At 42.5% G+C, this 26,402-nt stretch overlaps 1 protein-coding gene and 1 long non-coding RNA gene across 3 annotated transcripts in view; one reads left to right on the top strand and one right to left on the bottom strand.

The window, feature by feature from the left end:
• Window positions 1-26,402, bottom strand: part of LOC127640318 (uncharacterized) — a 136,760-nt gene that overhangs the window by 71,938 nt on the left and 38,420 nt on the right. The window lies entirely within an intron of this gene.
• Window positions 21,296-25,470, top strand: LOC127640320 (uncharacterized). The gene is made up of 3 exons (XR_007970086.1): window positions 21,296-21,418; window positions 22,028-22,482; window positions 24,988-25,470. It is a non-coding gene; the product is annotated as an uncharacterized LOC127640320 (long non-coding RNA).

Below are 26,402 nucleotides of genomic sequence, written 5' to 3'. Positions count from 1 at the left end.
GCACCTCTCGTCTGTCTTGTCCTGCTTCCACACCAAGCGTAACAGACATTCAGTTTGGAGTTCAGGAGATTGTCTTGACCAGGACCACACCCCTAAATGCATTGAAGCAACTGCCATGTGATTGGTTGATTAGATAATTGCATTAATGAGAAATTGAACAGGTGTTCCTAATAATCCTTTAGGTGAGTGTATATACATGTCTGGGTAGCGATCACACCGAGGCTGCGTTTGTGGATGGTTCATGTTCTCATTGCGAGAACATGACCATGACAACTTTGCGATCGTGGCTTGCTTACAACCGTAAGTTTGTAGGACGATGCGGCTGGTGATGGAGGTGATTCGGTGATGGCAGCGGGTGCAGCTCCGCCGGGTACGCCCCCTCGGACCACCCGCGCCCCGACACGTTCGTTGACTCCCGTCCCCGCTCAAGGTGGTGGCGACTCGCCTCACATCCAGTCTGCCTACCCTCTTGCGATGGAAGCAGATGAGTTCGCCGCAACATCGGAGGGCGTGGAATCTGATACTGAGGACTCCTCTGGGCTGCCGCCTTCGGGCTTGCACGCCCAGGAAGAGGCCGACGCACAGATGTCCAATATGCTTTCCTGGGCAGCCAACAGCGTGGGCTTGGACTGGAACCCCCATCCTCCCCACAGCCATCACGGCTGGATGACTGGTTTTTGGGTGCTGGGCGCCGCTCACAGCCTCACCCCCCCGATTCCATTCTTCCCGGAGGTGCATGATGAGCTGACTTCTTCGTGGAGAGCACCCCTCTCCACTCGTCGCACCGCCACCTGCTCATCTGCCCTCGTCACCCTTGACGGCGGAACGCGCCATGGATACACGCCGATTCCCCAGGTGGATAGGGCTGTTGCGCTCCACCTATGCCCCGAAGCACTACCACCTGGCGGGGTCACCCTGTACTCCCTTCCCGGTCCTGTAGAGCAACATCCTCGCTCACCGCGAAGGCCTACAGCGCTACCGGACGCGCCGCTTCCACCCTGCATGCCATGGCTCTCCTGCATGTCCACCAAGCCAAGGCACTGCGAAACATGCACGGGGGTGGCCCTGAACCCGACACGCTGCAGGAGCTGTGCTCAGGGACCGACCTCACCCTGAGAGCAACGAAGGTCACAGCGCAGGCGCTCGGGCAGGCGATGGCCACACTGGGACTGTCAGCAATGGCTGGACTTGGTTGAGATGCGTGAAACTGACAAGACTCGCTTTCTCAATGCCCCTGTCTCCCAGTTCGGCCTCTTCGGCGACACCGTTGAGGACTTCGCCCAGCAGTTTTCCCTGGTGAAGAAGCAGACGGAGGCCATTTCTCACATCATGCCTCGCCGCAAGCCTGCTGCCACAGCCCAGGCCCCATCTGCTTGCCGAGGGCGTCCTCCCGCGGCCAGAAGACCTTCTGCTCTGCCTCAACCTGGGCCCAGCTCTCAGCCCCGGCGTCGAGCAAACCGCGGGAAGCGTACGCCCCCTGTCTCACGGACCCCATCGAGGACCCGGAAGGCTCCCAGGCGCTCCTGAGACAACGGACCCAGAGTGCAAGAAGTTAGCTCCGGAGGTGGTAAGACCGCTCTGTCCCCCGGTGGAGGGCCGGGAGGAGAACCTTTTGTTTTTTCATTTGCCGCACCCATCAACAGGGGCTGCGGTACCCAAATTCTCAATAAAAGAGCTATTTCCTTTACCTCTGGGTCATATGGTGCGCAAATGCCTTTTTCACGGCACTCTGCTTTCAGGCCTAAAGAGTCCCGGCTTCCTGGATGCGGTGCCCCCGCCCTCAGCCCCACGACTGTTCCCCGGCTGGCCGGTTCAGAGGACGCCAGTGTCGGACCTCCTCCTCAGTCATGAACCCGCCCCCCGTCGGGTGCGCGGATCAAGGTAAGTGCTTTGAGTTTGCTTTCAGCACCAGAGCCTCGGGGTGCCATGTTGCCCCCCGACGCCGCGTTACCAGTTATGCACCACTGCGAAGCCCCGCTGGGTACGTCCAAAATCCCCGTCCCCTTGGTGCCCCTAGCACGGAGCTTAGAGGCGTGACTTTCACTGCCCAACCCGTCGCGATGGCTGCACCGGACCATTCGACTCGGTTTCATTTTGCCAGGTCTTTGCCCCCCTTCATGGGCATTCGTTTCTCCGCAGTGCATGACAGACACGCTCAGTCCCTGCACAAAGAAATCACCTCCCTTTTATTCAAGGACGTGATAGAGCCTGTCCTTCCAACTGAAACGAAGAAACGAAGCATATTGAAACTCCCGTTCAATATGCTCACCCAGAAACAATTTCTATCTGGCGTCCGGCATCTAGATTGGTTCACAGCGATAGACCTGAAGGACGTGTACTTCCAAGTCTCGATTCTCCCTCGACATCGACCCTTTCTGCGGTTCGCGTTCGACGGCCAGGCTTATCAGTACAAAGTCCTCCCCTTCGACCTGTCCCCTTGCGTCTTCACGAAGGTCGCAGAGGCGGCTCTTGCCCTGCTCCGAGGAGCTGGCATACGCATACTCAATAACCTCGACGATTGGCTCATTCTGGCCTCCTTGCGGGAATTACTATGCGCACACAGAGACCAGGTGCTCAAGCACCTCGGCCGTTTGGGGTTTCAGGTCAACTGGGAAAACAGCAAGCTCACCCCGGTGCAGAGCATCTCTTTTCTCGGGTTGGAGTTAGACTCAGTCTCAATGACAGCACGTCTCTCCAACGAGCGTGCTCAGTCAGTGCTGGAATGCCTCGCTTCCTTCAAGCCAGGCACCGTGGTCCCTTTAAAACGTTTCCAACAGCTCCTGGGGCATATGGCATCCTCCGCAGCGGTCGTACCGCTGGGGTTGATGCATATGAGACCACTTCAGCACTGGCTCCAGACTCGAGTTCCAAGACGAGCATGGCGCCGCGGCACGCACAACGTGAAAGTTACCACTACCTGCCGCCAAGTCTTCAAACCCTGGACAGACCTCTGCTTTCTAAGGGCAGGAGTACCCTTGCAGCAGGTGTCCCAATGTGTTCTGGTTATGACCGACGCCTCCAAACTGGGTTGGGGCACCGTGTGCAATGGGCACACGGTGGAACCGAGGCCTGCTGCACTGGCACATCAACTGCCTAGAGCTGCTGGCTGTTTTTCTTGCCCTGAAGAGGTTTCTTCCGTTAATTCGCAGCAAACACGTCCTAGTCAGGACAGACAGCACCACGGTGGTAGCCTACATAAACCGCCATGGCGGAGTACGCTCCCTCCACATGTCACAGCTCGCCCGTTGTCTCCACCTTTGGAGCCAGCAGCAACTCAAGTCACTGCGCGCCACTCACATCCCCGGCAACCCCAATGTGATAGCGGACGCGCTATCAAGACAAAGCTTGCCCGGCGGAGAGTGGAGGCTCCACCCCCAGTCGGTTCAGTTGATTTGGGACAGGTTCGACAAGGCCCAAGTAGACCTGTTTGCCTCCCAGGAAACCTCCCACTGCCCGCTCTGGTATGCCCACACAGATGCTCCCCTCGGGACAGATGCTCTGGCGCACAGCTGGCCCGCAGGGCTGCGCAAGTATGCTTTTCCCCCAGTGAGCCTTCTTGCACAGGTGCTATGCAAGGTCAGGGAGGACGAGGAGCAAGTCACTCTGGTGGCCCCCTACTGGCCCACCCGGACGTGGTTCTCAGATCTCACGCTCCTCACGACAGCCCCTCCCTGGCGAATTCCCCTGAGGAAGGATCTTCTTTATCAGGGACGGGGCACGCTCTGGCATCCGCACCCAGACCTCTGGAACCTCCACGTCTGGCCCCTGGACGGGACGTGGAAGATCTAGCCGGCCTAGACACTATCAACCAAGCCAGAGCCCCTTCGACCAGGCATCTTTACGCCCTAAAGTGGCGCCTGTTCGCAGACTGGTGTTCTTCCCGAGCCGAAGACCCACAGAAGTGCGCGGTTAGGTCAGTGCTCGTGTTTCTACAGGAGAGGCTGGAGAGGGGGCTGTCCCCCTCCACCCTCAAGGTGTATGTCGCTGCTATCGCGGCCCACCACGACACGGTAGACGGCAAGTCTCTTGGTAAGCACGACTTAATTGTCAAGTTCCTAAATGGTGCCCGGAGGTTGACTCCCTCCCGGCCTAACCTGTTCCCCTCCTGGGATCTCTCGGTTGTCCTCACGGGACTCCATAGACCCCCTTCGAGCCGCTAGAATCAGTTGGACTCAGGGCCCTCTCTCTCAAGACCGCCCTGCTGATCGCGCTCGCCTCCATCAAGAGGGTCGTGGACCTGCAAGCGTTCTCTGTTAGCGACTCTTGCCTGGAGTTCGGTCCGGCAGACACTTTCGTGATCTTAAGACCGTGACCGGGCTATGTGCCCAAGGTTCCTACCACACCCTTCAGGGATCAGGTAGTGAACCTGCAAGCGCTGCCCCGGGAGGAGGCAGACCCAGCCCTTTCACTGCTGTGTCCAGTACGTGCTTTACATATCTATCTGGACCGCACACAGAGCACTAGACGCTCTGAGCAGCTCTTCGTCTGCTTCGGGGGACAGCAGAAAGGGAACGCTGTCTCCAAGCAGAGACTCGCCCACTGGGTTGTCGACGCCATTTCCTTAGCTTATCACCCCCAGGCCGTGCCCCCCCCTTGCGGGTCCGAGCTCACTCCACCAGGAGTGTTGCATCCTCGTGGGCACTGGCTAGGGGCACCGCCCTAGCAGACATCTGTAGAGTAGCGGGCTGGGCAACACCTAACACTTTTGCGAGATTCTATAATCTCCGAGTTGAGTCAGTATCGTCCCGTGTTTTCTCAGGTCCGAGCCTGTAGAACTCGGTAGCACGCCGACGATCTGACCGGGTGAACCGCTTGCACCTAGCGCCCTTTCCCCCTAACCAAGGGAAAACAGTGCGCCTCCTTTCTCAGGAGATCCCATTTTTGGGTCGGTGGTTGACTCCTCCCTAGCCCTCGTGGGTCCGCAGTTCAGCAGAGGAACTCGCCGACCCAAACCACTGCGGGTACCTCAAGCTAACCTGTACTTGTATAGGTGCTCTGCAGGTAAGGCCTCCTGTTCGGACTCCCCCTGTGTGTATTTTCCACGGTACTGTCCCCTCACGAGCGGACCCCCGTGTCTCCCTTAGGCAATTAAAGCTGCCTCGGTTGCCGTGCTGTATGCTTCCCCCTTCTATGAGGCTGGATCTACCACCGCACCAACTTTTCCACATAGGTCCCAAGTTAGGCCATCTGATGTATTTGCCACTAAAATTTGCCTCCCCTCCCAGGTAGGTGTGGCCTCCACAGGGTCTTCTCCGCCCTGAATGAGGGCTAAGACCCCCTTCCCTCAATGCGTGTAAGGGCCCCGGCCGTAGTTGCTCTATGCGAGAAACATAGAGAGAAAAGAGGCCCAGCCAGGCTGGCCCATTCCCAGGTTGGCGGCCATCACCTTGTTCCCCCCTCCAGGGTAAAGATAAGGAGTCTGATGGCTTAAATGGGGCATTGGGGAAGGGCACGTGCAGCCTGATACAGTTGGTCATTCTGCACGTAAGAATACCTGCTCGCTCCTGTATCAGCAGTTCACTTTTTAAGTGGACCCCTAGTGTCGCTTCTCTGACACAACGTGGAGAGAGCGACAGAAGGGGAACGTCTAGGTTACGTATGTAACCTGCATTCCCCGATGGAGGGAACGAGATTTGCGCCGCTTAAACACCCGTATGTCCGGGGGCGGGACATGCAAATACTGGTTGCCAACTCTCATTGGCCTTTTTTCATAGTTCAGAGGTGAATATCGGCGCTCAAGAGAGACCCCTAGTGTCGCTTCTCTGACACAACGTCTCGTTCCCTCCATCGGGGAACGGAGGTTACATACGTAACCTAGACGTTATGTGATCCAGGAGAGAGAATATGAGGCCAAAGTGCTTATGCTGAGAGAAACACATGGTGCACTCAGCTGTAGCAAACAATGGTACAAGGCAAAAACAATGCATTCCTAAGGAACTCAAAAAACAGCCAATAGTTAAAGATTACCACAGCCAATGTTCAAAGTTATTATATTATGCTTAAATTGTTATATTCTATATACTCAAAATGTATACTTTCATAATAAAAGTTTAAAAGGTTTTTTTTTTTTAATGGACTAGAAGCCAGATTTCAACCATTAAAAAGATGTCAGAGGCTCTGTGAAATAATGGTGTCGGATGGCACCCATTGACTACAAAAAATAATTAGAGCATGTGTATGAGGTAAGTCAGGATAACAAATTGAATAAGAATGAGAGTCTGGACAGAAAGAGTCAGATCATCAGCTGACATCTCTGGTTTGTTGTTTGGCTCAATAAACTAATCTTTGACTTGACACCTGGAATTCCTGACTTCGAGATTCTTTTGTTGTGATTAACGATGCTGCAGTGCTGATTGGACAAGCTTAGGTGTGGACGGTTGCAGGACAGTTTTGCTCGCTGCAGAACACGACCCATAAGGATCTCGGCAGGTGAGTATTTGAGACCAGTGACAGTAGTGTTGCGTAGTCAATAGAGCATGGTGTGGGTCAGTGCCAGATTGAGTAGCACCTTTCAACATAACTTTAACAGTCTTATGGCTCGCTCAGCCATGCCATTTGATTGAGGGTAATTAGGGCTGGAGTGTTTGATGCTGAAACCCCAGTCATTAGCAAATCAAGCCAATCCAGCACTGGCAAAAGGTACATGATCTGCAATCAGGATCTCAGGCACACCTTGTCTCACAAATAATGCCTTGAATTTAGCTATCAGAGAATCTGAAGTTTGTCTGACAGCAGTAGGACCTCTGGGTATTTAGAGAAATAATCCACTATCAACAGAAATGGTAGTCCTTGAAAATCAAAAATGTCTGCAGCTATGTTCTGCCAGGGCCCCTTTGGAACTGGATGTGAGATGAGTGGCTCTTTCTGATTCTCAGGAGAGCTCTTAACAGGGACCACAAAATTCAATCATTCTGCGAATAGCATCACTGAGACCTAGCCAGTAGAACATGATCTGGGATGAGCTAGGGATCTCTGTATACCCTGATGTGCAGCATAAAGTAATTTCAGCACTTCTGGTTACAGTGCACGAGGGATAATAATGCGATCATCTTTCAAGAGTAGACCTGACTGAACAGTATGCTTGAGCAACTAGCTTTTCTTTTTTGTCAGGCCATCCTTCCGCATGTAGCTGCTGTATCTGTTGAAGTTCAGGATCTGACTGTGTGGCTTGTTGGATCATGTTCATGATGTTTCTGCAAAGTGATTTTCCATTCTCGGCGTAGATTACTTTCTCTTCAACCAAGTCAAAGCTCTCTGCTCTGTCAGAGTGAATACATGCTCTGGACAGCGTGTCTGCGATTAGCATTTGATTACCTGGGGTGTACACAATGTGGACGTCATACCTTTGTAATTGAAGCAGCATCCTCTGAAGTCGTGCTGGTGCTGCTCCAATGGGCTAGGAGAATTTCGCCTCTAGCAGTTTATGATCCGATTGGACTCTGATAGGGACACCATAAACATATTGCTGAAATTTCTTTAAAGCAAACACTATAACCAGAAGTTCTTTTTCTATCTGGGCATAATTTTTTTCAGCCGCTGATAGTGCCCTAGAAGCATAAGCTATTGGCTGTCGTTTTTGCATCAGTGTGGCTCCCAGACCAACTTTTGAGGCATCTGCCTGTACCTCTGTAGGGTATTTTGCACACATTCTACCACCATTATATGTAGGATATTTGGTATGTGACATTCAGGAGGGAACTTAACATGCCCTCAGTCTCACACCATTATATGTAAGGATATGTGTATGCTAAATTTAGAAGAGAATTTATGGTCTTGAAATATGTGAGCTACGAACTAAATTAAACTGTCCTTATTAGGTAATGAAATGTAACATGTAATTAGTCGCGTTTGATAACCATTATAAATTAGATAAATGACAAATAAGTAGATTATTTGTCTTAATAGATTCTCCACCATTAAAATTGTAATACAACGTTTTGTTGTATCCGCTCACAATTTATACTGTAAGGAATTAGCTTTAATATGTGATTTATGATTAATTCACTTATTGGAGTGATATTCTCATGGCTTATTGAAAATAATTTCACACATATTTAGGTACAGCTTTGAAGTGAAATCTTTTAGAAACAGGGATGAAATTATTTATCAAAATATACCACAGTCATGTCACCTTTGAACACAAACAAACTTTATTACTATTCTAAACATAAATATAATCAAGGCAGAAGAGAGGAGACAGAGAGGCAAGGGATTGTGTTCTTCCTGTTTGGAAATATTTGAACTGAAATTGGTCGCATCCCCAAAGGTGTCCTGCGCCAATATACAGTATATGATATATATGAAAATATCTTAGAACAGGTGCCGATGTTATGGCTTTTTTGCAGCTTGCTTCAGCTGGTTCCGGGTGCCATTGCCAGGATATATCTTTTCTTAGCAGCAGTCTAAGTAGCACTGTAAGTGTGGCCTCATTGAGTATGTACTGTGACAGGTAGCGTGTCATACCCAGTAGCCATTGAAGGGCCTTTCTGTCAGTGGGAGAAGGAAACTGCAAGATTGCAGACACCTTCGATTTGATGGGTTTCACTCCCTCTGCTGTGATGGCGTGGCCAAGGTAAGTCACCTCATTTACCATATATTGCAGTTTGTCTCTGTTGAATTTCACATTGAGGCTTACTGCTCTGTTCATAACTTTCTCTAGGATGGCATCGTGCTCTGTTTTGGTCGATGCTGCTATGATCATGTCATCAGCCACCATGAAAACACCTTCAATGTCCCCGAAACTCTCTGAGTTCAGACGTTGGAACACTTCACTCTCCACTTCATGCCACAGAGCATGTGATGAAACCAGTACCGGCCCCACGGCATGTTGAAAGCAAAAAGGTCAGCTGACTCATCATCTAATTTAATCTGCTAATAGCCGTCCTTTTCATCCAAGATTGTGAACAGCATTTTTCGGGCCATTTTGCCTCGTATGTCCTCTAGGGTCGGTATTGCATAATGCTGTTGCAGTTGTAGGAGATTTTATCAGGTATAATCAATGTAAACATTGTTAATTTGTACCACAAAACAGTGAAAACATATAGTTTACTGTATGTGCATGAAGGCTTTAGGAGTGTGTGTTCCATATATGTGTGACATTTGAAGGTGTGCAGAGTAAACATTACATAGGGGGCTCCCATGACTGCTGGGAGAATATATCCCTTCCAAAGGTGGTTCTGTTACTTCCTAATATGGTCAGACCAGAGTCTGAGGATGATAGATAATGCATGTTTAAAAAAAGGATAAGCCCAACCTTGTTTGTGAAAATGTATTTAAGTGAATGAAACCCAGATTTAGTGAGTTACTCTGCAGGCCGACTCGGCTTTATTGGTTGCAATAAAGTCTATTATTCTGAAATCAAAACCTTACAATTTGAGAGTGATTCTTCATAGATTAAGGCAAAAATCTACAACAATTGGCGCCCGAACAGCGACAGAAGAGAGCTGAGTCGTTACATCGCGGGCCGGCTGGGAAGGCAAACACAAACAAGGTGGCCACCATTAAGAGGTAAACAGATTTTGCTTATAAACGTTTGTGTTACTTGCCAGTTTGCCTGTGGTGGTAAGAACGCTCAAAAAGCTCTTCTAAACCAAAAAGGAGAATAAGGATAAATAAAGGGTTTTGATTCCAGAAGAAATAATTACATGCAATGATCTGTTTTTATTTGTTGTTAAGGGTTTAGATTCAATAGCAGTAAATAAGGGCAGATAAAGTTTATGAAGTAATACTATATATTATAATATATATATATATATATATATATATATATATATATATATATATATATATATATATATGGAAAATTAATAAGAGATCTGAATAGGCAAAGAAAACAATATTTATTTTCTTTGCGGATACCGCTCTCTGGAAAATTAATAAGAGGTCTGAATAGGCAAAGAAAAAATTATTTATTTTCTTTGCGGATACCGCTCTGTGGAATATTAATAAGAGGTCTGAATAGGCAAAGAAAAAATTATTTATTTTCTTTGCGGATACCGCTCTGTGGAATATTAATAAGAGGTCTGAATAGGCAAAGAAAAAAATATTTATTTTATTTGCGGATACCGCTCTGTGGAATATTAATAAGAGGTCTGAATAGGCAAAGAAAAAATTATTTATTTTATTTGCGGATACCGCTCTGTGGAATATTAATAAGAGGTCTGAATAGGCAAAGAAAAGATTATTTATTTTCTTTGCGGATACCGCTCTGTGGAAAATTAATAAGAGGACAGAATAGGCAATAAAAGATTAAAAAGTAAATAAATACAAATAAATCCTGCAGGGTACTTAGGATAAGAATAATAATAATAATTGCAAAATTTAGTGTGTTTTTTGAGAGCTCTGTGGTTCAAAGAGTGTGCAGAGTGAATATGTATGAAAAAAGTATGACTGAATAAAAATGTAAGTCAGGGATTGGAATGTGTGATTAGTCGTTGACCATAAAAGGAACACTGTGTGGATGTACTATGAGCCCAATAAATAAATAAGAGACAAGATGAATGGTGTAAAGTTGTCCAAAAAAGAAAGTTTGTCATTTATATGTTGAATGAATATTGGAAATGAAAGTTGTCTCATAAACTGTGGAAGGAAATTTCCGTAGATAACACATAGAAAACTAAAATCTGAGATAGCGTAGCATGTGTAACCAGTAGAGGTAGCCTTTGCTATGTGAATAGAAAATTAACTCTCAGCTGTGAGGTTTCTTTAGAACTAGCAGCTGGCAGCTGATGGTAAAAATATGCTAAGCTTCTGAACTAGTCAGTCACAGAAGAGAAGTGAACTTCATATAGAGAATTTGTGAAGTCAAAAGAGATATCTGTGCTTAAAGTTTAACCTTTAAAACACAGGGACAAGTAACAATAAAAAATTAGAAATTGAAATAAAAATTTAACAACTGTAAAGTAATTAAAATCAGTTTGAAAAATCCAAAATAGCAAAAGAAAAAAAAAATTATAAATAATACGAAAAAGAATTAAAGCTTTGAGTCCAGTATATGGTTTTAAAACAAAGGTCAATGGAGTAAGTGGATATTACAACAAAAGTTTGTTATAAAAGATATAATTATGGCAGCAACTCCAGTGGATATATTAGGATTAAAATATCCGTTGAGTAAAGAACTTATAGATAAACTCTCAAACAAATGGCAAAAAAGAACAAAAAATATGATAACAAAATGGCCAAAAGATGGGACATTTGATGTAGCTCTGTGCGAGGAGATGGAAACATTGATAAAAAATTATAGACCTAAGGAAAGTAACAAGAATAAAAAGAGAGAAGCAAAAAGAGAGAGAGAAAGAGAAGTACTGATATTGTTTAAAAAAGAAGGAGAAAATTCTCTAAAAACCATAAGACAGACTAGGAAAATACTAAAAGAGACAAAAAAAGAAATTAATAAAAAAAGGAGAAGAGACCCTTGTTAAATCACCTCCAAAAATACACTCAGAAGGTCAATTCCCAATGCTCAAGGGAACTGTAGAGTTTTTAGGAGAAATGCAGATGGAAGGAAATGTGCAGTTTGAAAAAGAAACACTTACAAAATTAGGGGCAAGACCAAAAAAGACACAGGATAGAAAAAGTGAGAAGAGTCTGTCATTAGATTGTTATGATCAAGCAAGTACAGCGTTACAAGAAATGAAAGCACAGTTTAATAAAGAAACATTATGTGAAAAATCATTAGGACAAGTAAGAAGAGAAGAACAGGACATAGAAGCAGAAGCACAAATAATAGAAGCACAAATAAATAGGAAAGTTAAAGAAACAGAGAAATTAATATGAGATACAGATGAATTGGTCAAAATTAGAAGCAGATTAGTAGACATAGAGGAGAGGGAGAGTGAAGAGGAGCTGTCAGTGATGATGGTAATTGGATACGAGGGAGGGAGAGGCATAGGTTAAGACCTTTGACGCAACAACTCCCAATTTTGATTAAGGGTACGCAGGGACATTATGTGCCTTGGGCTACACAGGACCTTGATGGGCTTGTCGCTTGCCTCCCGGACATCCACCAGGGGGCTGGAAAGTGGATAAGAGTGTTTGAAGAACAAACAATGGGCAAACTGTTATCTGTGGGGGACATTAATAGGGCTGGGACGGTTACCGCATTACCGCAATACCGCGGTCACGTGACTCCAACCGCGGGTCTGAGCTTGTCACCGTCGTCACCGCAAAAAATAAAAACAAAAAAAACATTGGCCTGCACATGTGTGCACGTTGTGTCTAATGACATGGATTCATTGATTCTAATGATATGGATTATGTCTAATGATATTAGCCTACATGAATTCAAGGTTTTCTAAACAAAACTTATCAAAATATGGAGCAAATCCGACCTTTCACGAGTTGGGGAGCGCAATGTTCCATGACACATAATAACATTCCATTTGTATTAGAGATGCGCGGATGGGCTATTATTATTTAATCACGAACCGCATCACAAAACTCATCTGTCCGCACCAACGCTTTTTGATAAATTTTCAAAACCGCATCCATGGGCGCTGACTGTTTTAAGGTCTGAGCGATGCAAGGCGCTGCTGCCGTGAGGCTAGAAAGCTCTTGGCTGTTCTAGAAAGGAGACTGATCCAATGCAGCAAAGATATTTTAAAGGCTAGTAGTCCCTAGTAGGCTATAGCCTATTGGCTATGTTGTATCCCCAGAATATCAGCAGTGAAGTCCGTTTCCGATTGGCACAGGGATAAAAATAAATAAATAAATAGTAACGCACATCGGCAAACCTGACTACTAGGCTACTGTAGCCTAAAATTTTATCATTTTGTTTTGAATTTTGTTTAAAATGCATTTTAAGATTTCTATTTATTTCTCATGTCTGTGAGGCAGTAGGCCTAGCCGCGAGTTTCGGTTCATTTATGAGAGAGCTCACGCACAAGAGATCGCATCGGCGCTTCCACGTCCTGCTGCTGATTATATGTCTGCTATATTTGCTTCTTATTTATTAATTCCAGGCAATTAGTTAATGAAACAGTGATTAAAATTAAGATACAATTTATACAAAACGAAATTTTAAGTTAAAGAAAGGCTTTCTACAAAACAAAACTTAATAAAGTGGTCAAAATCATGTCTGACCCATCTTCAATGCGAATGTATCTGAGAATAATCTTAAATAAGGAAATCTATACAGTGATTAGTTCATGCCAAATTACTGCTTGATGACAATTTGACTATTTAAAATTGTGCTCGTTTTTTTTCTTCGGATGTAGGTGACAATATTTAAAGTCTGTCTATCAAAAGCGACTTCTGATGTGTGCGCCAAAGTCTGTCGGGGGGGGGGACTTCTCTGATCCAATGTAATGTATTTAATGCGGTTTACCGCTATACCGCGGGAATATCTTGCTTTTCAACCGCGGTTAGAAAAAATCCATACCACCCCAGCCCTAGACATTAAAGCACTCCTGGCAAAAGTTATAGTAGGAGCTGACATGGTAAAAATCCTTCAAGCATCAGATCTTGATAGAGCTGTGAATTCTTATTATATAGATGGAACTGCTTTTGATGCATACCATCCAGCAGTGTGGCAGGCAATGCATAATGAGTATCCAACCAGAGTGGACCCTAAGGCATTACAAGGGGAACAGCTTGGGGAAACAGAAAACCCAATCACATATGTTCAGAAACAACTGAACAAATGGAAACAAGAGACTGAAGGGAATCCAGAAAAAGACTCATTAATAGCTACATTGTTCAGAAATGCTATATAGATGCCATGCCAGGAGCTGTAAAGAGCAGGCTGGAAGATGTGGTCGGCTTAACCTCCAAAACACACAAGGAGTTTTGTGATCATGTGACTCATGCAGTTGAACAATACAGAAAAAATGAACAAAAGTTAAAAACCCTAGAGAAAGAGCTGCAGAAAAAACTAACACAGTTACAGCTGGAAGAATTAATACAAAAGAACAAGAAAAAGATTCAAGCTACCGTAAAGAAGGAAGAATCAGAGCAAATGACAGTAGTGACTCCTGTGAATGCTTCAACACCAAACATGCAGCGGAATCCAGTTACAGCTATCCCTAAAAATACACAATAGGGCCCTGTGCCTGTCATCAATGTTTATGCTCAACATCCAGAGATGATGGGATGGGAAGCAAGACCAAAACTTATGGAAAACAGAATAAGAGGCAGAGAGTGCTGGAGATGTGGAGAGCTTGGACATAACAAAAGGAATTGCCCAATAAATCCATGGCAATGGTCACCTGGGGGTGGAAGGGGGGGGAGTTGGCATCAGCCCTACCGGGGTGTAGGTCAAGGCCCAGTAAATACTTGGGGAGGACCAGATCAAAGATATTAGGGATGCCCAGAGAATCCTATAGGGGAGAGTCAGCTTCCAATTTTAACAACCAATGCTGATCAAGAACCTATGCTGCAGGTTAAAATAGAGGGAAAAACAATACCAATGCTAGTAGACACAGGAGCAGTTTACACATGTGTAAATTAAATTATGCCTCACATCTCCCCTTGTCTGGAAAATTTGCAAAGACAATAGGATTCTCGGGACAAATGCAGCTAATTCCAATGACCTCTCCAGTTTGTCTACAAACTAAAAACAAAACTGCAACCATACCTATCCTGGTATCAAATCAGACACCAGTTAATTTATTAGGAAGAGATGCATTGTGTAAAATGGAACTTCAAATTTGGTGTTCTCCAGACGGAGTGTACATAGATTTACAGGGAGTAGAAACTCAAATGATGATTTCTGAGCCAAGAGCAAATGTGTACTGGATAGGACAGATAGAAAACGACGTGAGACAAATAACAAATAAATGGGGAAAATTCATTAAAGCACAGATTCCAGAAGCACATTTGCCAAGATCAGAATTTCACTGTACAATGATATACGATCCTGAGAGAGATGCAGAAATAGAAAAGAAATGGCAGGAACTAAAGAACAAAAAAATCGAAATGACCTCACAATACATCATAATAGGTAAACAGGGAGCAGCTTTGAATATAACAGAGAATTAATTTGTAAAAAAGTGGTTCAATATTGTAGATTCCGCTCCACATGTATCATTATGTTTAGGTAAAAATTCAAGTGCAAAAGATTTGGGGCCAATGATGATAAAAGCTAAACGGTGCCAATGGGAAACAACAGTAAATACATTGATTTACCATTCTACTGACAAAAATTACATACAAATTTTGGGGCCAATGATGATAAAAGCTAAACGGTGCCAATGGGAAACAACAGTAAATACATTGCTTTACCATTCTACTGACAAAAATTACATACAAATTTTGTGTGGGACATCATTATTGGGTAATCCACAGGAAGTAGTCATTCATGAAAAAATGCAAACGCAAATTATGACAACACACAAATTAGTAGAGACTATTGATGCTGAACTAGTTAAAGAATTGGAGTGTCAGGTACCAAATGAGATATGGTCTCAGCATGACACAGATGTAGGACTGGTAAAGTCAACCAGTCCAATAAGAATACGACTTAAGCCAGGTGCATGTCTGCCAAGAAAATCGCAGTACCCTTTGGGGCCTGAAGCTGAAACGGGCATAAAAGACACTATAGATGGTCTAGTAAAAGCAGGAGTATTGGTGGAAACAAACAGTTATTATAATACTCCAATTTTTCCTGTAATCAAAGCAAACAAATCTAAGTGGCGTCTAGTACATGATTTACGAGCAATAAATGATATAGTAGAAGATTGGCCAGCTGATGTTCCAAACCCACACACGCTGCTGACAAATGTCCCACCTAATGCCAAGTACTTTACCATGACTGATTTATGTTCTGCATTTTTCAGTGTTCCTGTGGCAAAGGAAAGTAGATACTTATTTGCATTCACATATGCTGGAAAACAGTATACTTACAAACGAATGCCACAAGGATTTAAACACTCACCACATATATTTAATCAAGTGCTCAAAGCTGACTTAGAAGACTTAACAAGAGACAGCGTAATGCTGCAGTATGTAGATGATTTAATGATCTGCTCCACCTCATTGGAACAGTGTCATAAAGATTCTATTAAAGTACTTACTAGGTTAGCACAAGGAGGATATAAAGCATCCAAAACAAAACTACAGTATTGCCAGCCACAAGTGGAATACTTAGGACGACTGATATCATATGGTACAAAAGGTATAGCTCCAAATCATTTAGAAGGTATAAGTAAAACACCATTGCCACAAACAGTAGTATAGATGATGACCTTTCTAGGAATGACAGGCTTCAGTTCTGATTGGATAGAGGGATATGCAGTAAAAACAGCTCACTAAGAGAGATCATGAAACAAGCAGGATTGCAAAATGTAAATACTAAATTAAAATGGAATGCAGATGCAATGATATTGTTTGAATCTATAAAAAAAGAATTACAACAAGCACCTGCCCTCTGTAATCCCGATTACACTATACCATTTCACCTGTATGTGGCAAACAGAACTGATGGCTATGCATCAGCTGTATTGATGCAAGAGACATGTAGTCGCAGGAAAAAACAGCCCATAGCGTACTATAGCACAAAGTTGGACAATGTAGCAAAGGTTACCCACCATGTTACCAACAAGGCCTTGCAGCATTATATTTTGCTTATGAGAAGACATCCACATTGACTATGGGGTACCCAGTAATCATTTACACGCATCATAAAATTGTAGAGTTGCTAGAACAAGGAAAATTTGTTTTAACGCAAGCCTGTATTTTAGCATACTCGTCACTACTGACGTAGCCAGATGTTACCATTAAATGATGTAATACAATCAATCCAGCTGAATTGATTCCTCTGGATTTTGAAGGTGAGCCACATGATTGTGTGGCTAATTCACTGGCATTCACTAGGCTACGACCGGATCTTGAGTCAACATCGATCTCTGAAGCAGAAGTAATTTACTTTGTTGATGGTTCCAGTTTTAGAGATTATATAGGAACTCATACAGGATATTCAATAATAAAGAAAGACAAGGATGAATTTATACCAGTAATATCCCAACATTGTGTACAGCCATGTTCTGCTCAATTAGCAGAATTAAAAGCTCTCACAATTGCATGCCAATTAGCAAAAGGACAAATAGCCAATACTTTTACTGATTCAGCTTATGCTCATGGTGTATGTCATCTATTTGGGGCTGTCTGGAAACAAAGAGGTTTCAAAAAGAGTGATGGAACTCCCATCCAACACACTCAACAGATAGGTCAGTTAATTTCTGCTATGATGTTACCAAAGCGATTAGCTGTTATCAAATGTCAGGCTCATAAAAAAGGAAACAATTATATCATTTAGGGTAACAACACAGCTGATTTAGAAGCTAAAAAAGCATCAGGATGTAAGGTGGCAGTATTAGCTCCAACAATTTTAATAGAACCACAACCTCAGATAGAGGATATAATTAGAATTCAACAACAAGCAAGTCCATATGAACAGACAATGTGGCATCAAAGAGGAGCAAAAAAAGATATTTGGCGTTCACATGAAGGACAGATAGTAGCACCAACTACACTATTAAACATACTTATTACAGATGCGCATGGATTTGACCATTGCGCAAGGGGGGAAGTAGTAAGGAAAATTAAGCAGCAAGGATATTGTTCACCATACTTACATGCAATGATAGACGAATTTCTGTCCACATGTGAAATTTGTGCCAAAAACAATGTTAGGAAAGGAACAACCGCACCGATAGGCCACATACCAATACCAGAAGGACCATTCAAGCACTTAGTAATGAATTATGTGGACATGATAGATAAAGCGAGTACAAGGCAAAAGATACATGCTTGTGGTAATAGACAGATTTAGCAGATGGGTAGAAGCAATACCATCAGAAGATGAGGGGGCAGGAACAGTTATTAAGTTTCTAACAAGGGAAGTAATCCCTAGACTTGGAATACCATCAGAAATAAGTTCAGATAACGGGTCAGCATTTATTCAAAAAACTGTAAAGCAAGTATTACAGCAACTAAGAATAAAACAGAGGTTAGGCTGTGTTTACCACCCACAATCTCAAGGGCTGGTGGAAAGGGTAAATGGTACCCTCAAGGCCAAACTTAACAAAATATGTGAAAGTACTAAACTCAACAGGATTGATGCTCTACCTCTTGCGCTAATGAGTTATTGCATGCAAACTAACAGAAGCACGCATTTAACACCGCATGAAATGCTTACGGGTCGACCCATGCCTGTGCCATATTGCAGAGGACCGTACAAAGGACCCCCTCTAGAGCAATTGCAAATGGAACTGAGGTCGTATATGAAAAAACTAACTGAAATACATAAAGCTATCTATTTACAGGAAAAGAGAAAAGAGCCTGAAAAAGAGACAGAGACACCTTGTCCAGTCGTTCCAGGAGATCAAGTCTATTTGAGAGTATTCAGAAGAAAGTGGAATGAGCCCAGGAGAGAGGGACCTTACAAAGTGGTGACAGCTACTCCAACAGCAGTCCAAGTGGAAGGAAGTACCACCTGGTATCATTTGAACCACTGTACAAGGGTACCCAAAGTAAGTAAGGAAGGAGAAGGAGAAAAACTTGATCCCAACAGTACAAAAGAAAGTGTGGTAAGACCAGAGACACAAGAGGAAAAGGTACAGAATGTTAAAAGTTCAGAAAAAGTTACACAGGGAGTGGAGCAAAGCAGAGAAGATCAAGAAAGCAATAGAAATGAATCCAATAACATTTGTGATAATCATCATATACCTATTGCATCTGGCAATGCAAGCTCAAGCCACAGCCAACATTGTTACTCAGGAAGTCAACCAGACTTCCCTATCATTGATTTTTCAGCCCTCAGTCAAACCTAGTAGCAATTCAGAAATAACGCAAACAAATCAAGAATTAGGTAAAACACAAAAGATATCAAAACAACGTAGAAACATTGAAAATAAGATCGAGAGTAATGGAAATATTAGGAAATTAGATAGGTTATGGGAAACAGCACAAAATAATGAATAGTATGAATGGGTATGAAAGAATTAATTGGACTTTAATATTTGTAACCCACAGAAGACAATCTACAAATGTGTACAATGATGCGCAAATATTTCACTATCTGCAAATGTGTATATTTACATTTGTGATACGTAAAATCATATCCACAAAAATACAGGGTGATGTGTACAACACAAAACTGTTTTTACACATTTGCAGATTACTTCCTGTGAATTTGTGGGTCATGTTACATTTGTAAGTTCCTTTTTACACATTTGTGGAATTTTGTCCAATGTGTACTGCGGAGATCTGTAAATAAACATATACACAAATATCTCACGATTTGCAAATACACACAATTAAATCTGTACAAATATCTTTTTATTTCACATACAAATTGTGATTTACGCATTTGTGGATCCATTTCTACACACAAAACTGTTTTTACACATTTGCAAATTACTTCCTGTGAATTTGTGGGTCACATTACATTTGTAAGTTCCTTTTTACACATTTGTGGAATTTTGTCCAATGTGTACTGCAGAGATCTGTAAATAAACATATACACAAATAGCTCACAACCTAAAACATGTATTTTTACATTTGTGTTGTGTAAAATCATATTCACAAAAATAATGTGTGATTTGTAAATACACACAATTTAATCTGTACAAATATCTTTTTATTTCACATACAAAGTGTGATTTACGCTTTTGTGGATCCATTTCTACACACAAAACTGTTTTTACGCATTTGTGGATTGCTTCCGGGCAATTTGCAGGTCACGTGACATTTGCAACTCCTTTTTACACATTTGTGGATTTTTGTCCACTCTGTCCCGCTGCGATCTGCAAAAAGACATTTGTAAGGCGTACATGTGAGAGCAGTTAATTAGCCACACCAGCAGGTGGTGGTGCAAGCACACACAGTCTATGACACACACATAGAACCTGAAAGAGCATCATGAGTGTCATACTATGAGCAGCATGGCATACCATGGCGTCAGGAAATCGAAAGCAAACTGTAGCAAACCCGCGGAAACCCGTAAGTAACAGGTTTTCGTGATCAATCAAAATAATGATAATAACTGTAAGTTGAGGAAACAGTATGTAATGTAACGTTAATGGGTTGATGCAGTGTCCAGCTTAGTTCAGCTAAAATCTTAACGATCTGACTTGCTAGCTTAAAATTAACGTTAATGTTACGTTCTTCTTGTTTAAGCTAACGTTACGTTACTAGCCACCCAGGGCCAAATGTCTGATGGTATCTCTTGGAATGGCCTATCTTGATTTATTGCATCATGTACTGTTATTTCTGGGCATTTGTGTTAATATTTCCATCTAGGGAACCAAAGTAAGTTAATCCCACGTGTCTGTTGTCTCAGTACTTTTTGTCTAGACAGCAAAAGTGGCTGGTAATGTTAACGTTACTCGGAAAAGGTTATGGACAGGCATAACGTTACGTCTTGCCCACCAAAATTAAACAATGCATTTCATAACGTTACACCTTTAGGTGTCAATTTAACCTCACTGTACACTATAGGTTGATTTTGAAACCATTGGACGTCTAGCTCTAGCACTGTAATTGTAACTAACCGTTAACGGCTTTTCAAAAACGCTTTGCCCTCGAGTCAAACTTCATGACGGTGCTCTCTATGGCAATCTCTGTTTCCCTACACGGATTATTTTGAAATAACGAACATAATAAATATCCAAAATGCCATAAAGTACAAGTTTTGAAAACCTTGGAAACTACAACTATCTTTACTCTTACCTTTAAGTGTATGTATAACCAGAGACAGTTTATAAAGGACTTTGGTATAACTTAATATTATGTTATATTTAACTTTTCAATACGCTATACTATGTAGACATACGTTGTATTATGTAGATCTACTTATTTTTGATCTTCAGTATTTTATTTATTTTGCTGCTGTTAGTTATGCTGATGTTTTAACGTCCACATGAACATCCACATAAAATCTGACAGTTATCTAGAAAAAACTCAATCAAATAATCATAAAGTAGAATTTGTCAAAATATTTGTATTGTACTACTACACAATAACAGTAATATAAACATACTACAACAGAGAGAAGTGTAAAATTAATGATATGAAGAAGGTGATATGAAGACACTTGGTTTTACTTGACTTTGTAAACTGCAGTGTAACTACTGATGATAACAACAAATCTTTTCACCAATGTGGGGCAATCATAGGACCCTGTCTTTTTTTTATCCCAATTTTATTGCAACCCTTGTTAAAAATCTTAATAGTTGTAGAATGATAGTTATTACATGTTAATGGTAATTGTAATACTAATGCATTTCTGTCTTTCTGTCTTTCTCTCTTGAAATAAGGATGGACCACAAAGTACAGTTGAATCTGCCGCCAAGGCCCTGATAAATATAATTTCAAGAAATTTAACAGGCCAGGCCACAGAGCAGACGACAGAGCAGGCTACAGGGCAGGCTACTAGGACTCCTCCAACACCCAGTGAGCGGGTCCAGCATGAGTTAAGAAGGTAATTAAATGTTTTTAAATAATTATACACGCATAGTCATTTCTTCTAAGCTCTGAATTAGTACTCTATATTCAGTGTTGGAAAAGCAAGTTGACAGTTGACACTGAAAGACGCTGAACTACAACTAAGCTACCCTTGGGAGAAATCTATTTTGGTTAACTAAAGCTACTTAAAAGCTCAAATTAAAAATGTACATCATGTTGCCCTTGACTTTAATCTTGTTTGGATAACTATGACCTGGATGACTGAGAATCTTTACAGATATCCATCATGTAACATATTTTTTTTCTTACAACATCTAATACAAATGAGTCACCTGTGGGGAAACTTTTACTCCATTGAGTTTTAATCAACAAATAAAATATCCCACTATTTATGGTAAAGTGCAAGGAATGTCATTTTGCATAGCTCTCGAATAAAACCATTTTTAGGTTTTGTAGGTGGAGCTAGTCATTGTCATGTATTTGCTTAAGTATGGCCATTGTGATTCTTTCTAAGGCTTGTACTTGCCTAATTTTTGATTTATGTCTTGTTCTCGCCATTCTCTGAAACCATTATTTTGATCAGGTGACATTCCTTTTTTAACCACCGTATTTTATATTTTTGTAGACAATTTCCCGGTTTCTATCGTGGGGCACAAAGAAACAAGAAAAGGCCTGAAATATTTCTGTAGTATCAGAGAAACTCAACATCCCTGTGTTTTTTAAACCCAAGAACACACTAAGACAGATGATGGTCCACCCAAAGACCGCACAGTTGGGGAAACTAAACCACCACTTCACAGACGCATGGCTCAACACAGAAGGGCCAACTCCTCAGGTCAAGACTCAACAGTTTACCTACATCTGAAGGACAGAGGACACTCGTTTGAGGACCACCAGGTGCACATTTTAGACAGAGAAGATGGATGGTTTGAAAGAGGTGTCAAGGAAGCCATCTACACCCGGGTTGAGAAGCCATCAGCTAACAGAAGAGGGGTCTACGCCACCACTTATCCCCCACTTACAATGTGGTCCTTTCATCACTTCCCAGGAAACTGAACAAACGTAACCTATTGGCCTCAGGTGAAGATGCCAACGATGGTCGTTCAGTCTTGGTCAAGTGAAGATGCATTTTGTATCCACATAGCATTAGTGTACAGGTGCTGGTCATATAATTAGAATATCATCAAAAAGTTGATTTATTTCAGTAATTCCATTCAAAACGTGAAACTTGTATAATGTATACATTCATTCCACACAGACTGATATAATAAGTAAGTGTTCATTCCTTTTAATTTTGATGATTATAACTGACAACTAATGAAAACCCCCAAATCAGTATCTCAGAAAATTAGAATATTGTGAAAAGGTTAAATATTGAAGACACCAGGTGCCACACTGTAATCAGCTAATTAACTCAAAACACCTGCAAAGGCCTTTAAATGGTCTCTCAGTCTAGTTCTGTAGGCTACACAATCATGGGGAAGACTGATGACTTCACAGCTGTCCAAAAGACAACTATTGACACCTTGCACAAGGACAGCAAGACACAAAAGGTCATTGCTAAAGAGGCTGGCTGTTCACAGACCTCTGTGTCCAAGCACATTAATAGAGAGGCGAAGGGAAGGAAAAGATGTGGTAGAAAAAAAGTGTACAAGCAATAGGGATAACCGCACCCTGGAGAGGATTGTGAAACAAAACCCATTCAGAAATGTGGGGGAGATTCACAAAGAGTGGACTGCAGCTGGAGTCAGTGCTTCAAGAGCCACCACACACAGACATATGCAAGACATGGGCTTCAGCTGTCTTATTCCTTGTGTCAAGCCACTCTTGAACAAGACACAGCGTCAGAAGCCTCTCGCCTGGGCTAAAGACAAAAAGGACTGGACTGCTGCTGAGTGGTCTGAAGTTATGTTATCTGATGAAAGTAAATTTTGCATTTCCTTTGGAAATCAAGGTCCCAGAGTCTGGAGGAAGAGAGGAGAGGCACAGAATCCACGTTGCTTGAAGTCCAGTGTAAAGTTTCCACAGTCAGTGATGGTTTGGGGTGCCATGTCATCTGCTGGTGTTGGTCCACTGTGTTTTCTGAGGTCCACGGTCAACGCAGCCGTCTACCAGGAAGCTTTAGAGCACTTCATGCTTCAACTTTATGGAGATGCAGATTTCATCTTCCAACAGGACTTGGCACCTGCACACAGTGCCAACGCTACCAGTACCTGGTTTAAGGACCATGGTATCCCTGTTCTTAAGCCTGCAAACTTGCCTGACCTTAACCCTATAGAAAATCTGTGGGGTATTGTGAAGAGGAAGAAGCGATACGCCAGACCCAACAATGCAGAAGAGCTGAAGGCCACTATCAGAGCAACCTGGGCTCTCATAACACCTGAGCAGTGCCACAGACTGATCGACTCCATGCCACGCCGCATTGCTGCAGTAATTCAGGCAAAAGGAGCACCAACTAAGTACTGAGTGCTGTACATGCTCATACTTTTAATGTTCATACTTTTCAGTTGGCCAACATTTCTAAAAATCCTTTTTTTGTATTGGTCTTAAGTAATATTCAAATTTTCGGAGATACTGAATTTGGGATTTTCATTAGTTGTCAGTTGTAATCATCACAATTAAATGAAATGAACACTTGAAATATATCAGTCTGTGCTTAATGAATGTATACATGTGTACAGGTGTCACTTTTTGAATGAAATTACTGAAATAAATCAACCTTTTAATGATATTCTAATTATATGACCAGCACCTGTATACTAATGCTATGTGGATACAAAATAACTTTAGCTCAGCACTGTACATGTAGTGGTTACTCTAATGTAGGCGGTTCATGGTCTGGGCTATATAAAGCACCCTGAGGCAATTTCAATTGTAGATGTTGCTATGTGAAATTGCATTTTTTTTTTTTTTCAAAAATATGAAAATATTGAATGCACAAATACTATATAATTGTTAAGGAGTCTTCGTAACCTTTTTACAAAATAGAGATTCATTGTTATGTCCATGTTTAGACATGAAGCTGTGCCACAGTCCTTCAGCCTGGGGCTGTTAATTGTTTGCTGGCACTAGTGGGTTGTAGAGTTGTATGATTATGTAAACCACTCACCATTTGAGTAACCCACAAAAAGACAAAATGCAAGGCAACTTATGAAGGAGAATAAATATACTGCATACTTTGCTCTGTTAGTTGTCCATATTATTCACAATGTTTCATCTCTTCTTTTTTAGTATGGACAAAGATGGGGAGAGGGAGGAACTGGTGTTTTAACACTATTTGAATTGATTGTATTCTACCTTCAATGTGGTGGGAGAGGGTGGAATCTATAAATATACTGTATAGAGCAGCTTCAGTCATTTTACATCACAGTATGTTACAACTTATTGAAATCCAATATCCCTGAGTGGGATTTATCGAATAAAGAATGTCTGGTAATAATGTACTTTTACAAAGCATTATATAACTGACAGGAAGGTTCAACATTTTGTGTAGTCCACACAACTTCATGTATTAAATCATGAAAATGTAGACTATAGAAGACTGCTCTCTCGTCCCTCTCCTCTCCCTCCTATCACTTTCTGCAGGTGTTTCTGGCTCTGGAGCTGTGGAGTCTGGATCTGTGGTTGCGAGTCACCTGCTGCCCCCATGTTCCTGTGCGACACCCTCTGTTACGATTATTGTTACTAGTCCTATTACTATTATCATTGCAACTATTATCATAAACATTGCTATGAATATCTGTACCATTATTCGCTCTGTCTATGGCAACATTGCCGCTACTGTCTGTACCTCTGTGTGTATATTTTGTAGGCTGCTCCTCCCTCCCTCCCTCTGGCTCTCTCTTTTTCTCTCGCCCCCAACCGGTTGAGGCAGATGGCCGCCCACCCTGAGCCATGGTTCTGCTCAAGGTTTCTGCCTCTTAAAAGGAACCTTGCCTCTGTAGCCTAGTGCTTGCATTGTTGGGTTTCTGTAAATAACATCAGAGAGTACGGTCTAGACCTGCTCTTGATGAAAAGTGCTGTGAGATAAGTGTTGTTGTGATTTGGAGCTATATAAATAAAATTGAATAGAATACTACAAACATTTTCAGCTCATTTATTTAAATATGAACGTAAAGCAATACAGTATAGTATCGATAGTTACCTAAATACACTTGTAAGGCCTACAAAAAAGTTTAGATGGAATGGAGTCCAGTGGGTCAGCCGAGGTAGCCTAGAAAGTGTCAGAATCGAAGTCCAGTAACAGCTTGGACAGGAGATGAGGCCAGGGTGCTGCTAAAAAAAAAAGGGAAGGCTTAGTAAAATTTTTGAGAAAATCATTGTCACATCATTGCCATAGTCATCTAACAGAAACACACCAGACATAATTGTTTAGAGTTATTAGGTGAATGATCATTTTGCAGTGATCAGGACAACTGTCCTGGCCCACTGATCCTATCACCATGAAAACAGAATGTATAATGCTCAGTTGACAGCGATAACTGTTTTTACAACTAGTCAGAAAAATAATAACTTCTCAACTGGAAAGAACAATTGTTGATTATGCAGACATAGTTTACAGGCTGGATGAGTCTGGCAGCTTCACTACTTCCTGAACTTCAGCCAGCCCTTTGTTTCCTGTCTGCCATTATTGGACAAACTGATTAATCCAGGTGTGCCTGGCCTCAGTAACAATAACCAGGCACACCTGGATTAATCAGTTTGTCCAATAATGGCAGACAAGAAACAAAGGGCTGGCTGAAGTTCAGGAAGTAGTGAAGCTGTGCATAAAGCCTAATGTCTAGTTATTTACAGTTGTAGTGTGAACTACCAATTATTGTGAAACATAAAATATCTCGATTTAACAAAATGATTTCACGCGAGCTTACGTTACCCAGCGTTAGCAAACTGTAGGCATCGCAGATTTACCTGGAGATGACGAGGATGAACCCGCTCCTGGATCACGAGCGTTGGGTTGAAGATTCTCCATTTTATCACCATCACCTACTGGTTGAAAACAA

This window comes from Xyrauchen texanus, chromosome 49 (assembly GCF_025860055.1).
Source record: "Xyrauchen texanus isolate HMW12.3.18 chromosome 49, RBS_HiC_50CHRs, whole genome shotgun sequence".
NCBI classification, from domain to species: Eukaryota; Metazoa; Chordata; class Actinopteri; order Cypriniformes; family Catostomidae; genus Xyrauchen; species Xyrauchen texanus.
This window is presented reverse-complemented; position numbering and strand designations above follow the sequence as displayed.